The 1,414-nt window shown below is 39.6% G+C and overlaps 1 non-coding gene across 1 annotated transcript; it reads right to left on the bottom strand.

Annotated features, from left to right (window-relative positions):
• Positions 1-914: 914 nt before the first annotated feature.
• On the bottom strand, positions 915-987 carry TRNAT-AGU (transfer RNA threonine (anticodon AGU)). The gene has a single exon. It is a non-coding gene; the product is annotated as a tRNA-Thr (tRNA).
• Between the last annotated feature and the right edge of the window lie 427 nt (positions 988-1,414).

Raw genomic sequence — 1,414 nt, 5'->3', positions numbered from 1 at the left:
GCAGTTTGGAACTTGGTGGTGTCTGCCAGGCCTGCCCAGCTGTGCTGAGAGAATAGAGCAAAGTGGCAAAGAGGAAATTTCAATGAACAAGGATAATCACATTTTGTGTTCTGGGAAGGGAGCCTGAAGGAAGATCAGGGAAAAAAAATACAATTACCTTATGTGACAGGTGGGCTCATATATAAAAACCATCCTGATTTTATGATGCAGGCCTGTTAGGTTTGATGGATACTTTCACTGCTGTTTTTCTAAATTGAACCAATAAAAAGATAATGTGTTTTTGTTTTTTAAAATAGTCTCAGCCTCTCTTGAGGTCTGAGCCTGATGATGAGGAGATCCTCAGCGTGTCTGCTGGGTGCATTGGAAACTGGCCTTCCACCATGTTGGGATGCAGGAACATATCCAGATGGGACTAAATATTTGGCTTGGAGTCATTCTTTGCTTAAGCTCCCGAAATGGAGTTGCATCTGACTGCAACTGATGATTAAATGCAGAGAAGTGTCCAGGGTCAGGTGAACTAAAAGCTGAGGCTTGGCAACAAGAATCAGTTTGGGTCTCCTTTAATCTGCTGGGCTATGTTGGTTTTAGGCTGGGTTTCCTCTTGTTTTACCTTTAATATTGCCTTTTGTCCTCCTTCCTCCCCTGCTTAGAAGTAGATCACCTATTTTCTGAATGGTTTCGCCCAAACACCCCTAAGCTTCTAACGCCCCTAAGCCTTCCATTCTGATGTAGTAGCGGATAGAATTCTCTATCCTAACTGTTATTCATTTTCCAAGTTGCTCTTTTTAACCCAATTAGGGGAGAATAAAACATGATAATCAGAAATAATCATTATTAATATGAATACAGGTTGATCTGATTCAAATTTGGCAAAGGGAGAAGTGTGTCAATGACACGGTTGAGGAAAACAGTTAAGGCCCCACTGGGATTCGAACCCAGGATATCCTGCTTACTAGGCAGGCGCTTTAACCACTAAGCCATGAGGCCCCCACATAGGATGGAGTTGAAAATGTCACCTAAGTGGTTCGGACGTTCCATGAGCGTAGGGCTTGGTGTTTCTGATGCGCGTTATATAATCAACACATGAAAGGACTTATTAACTGATGCTCGCAAGGAAAATGAGTTAGTGGTCTCCATCCACTATAAAATGGACATATATTAGAGGACAAATTGTTCTCGTTTCATACTGATATCCATCAGAGGAGTACTAAATTGCTTTTTCAGATTTTTTTTGTAAAAAAATTTCTTTAATTAAAATGTGAACATGACTTGTCAGTTATTTTTCAAAGACCAAAATCCATGGCTTAACGTTTTTAAGCATTTAGAAATATTTTGCCAACTCTCAAAATGCATATTATTAAGCTTTCTCAAGATATTTTTAGGTTAAATAACATTTTTGCTTTATGGATGCAAG

This window comes from Sminthopsis crassicaudata, chromosome X (genome assembly GCF_048593235.1).
Source record: "Sminthopsis crassicaudata isolate SCR6 chromosome X, ASM4859323v1, whole genome shotgun sequence".
NCBI classification, from domain to species: domain Eukaryota; kingdom Metazoa; phylum Chordata; class Mammalia; order Dasyuromorphia; family Dasyuridae; genus Sminthopsis; species Sminthopsis crassicaudata.
The sequence above is the reverse complement of the archived record's forward strand: the minus strand, read 5'-3'. Positions and strand labels throughout refer to the sequence as shown.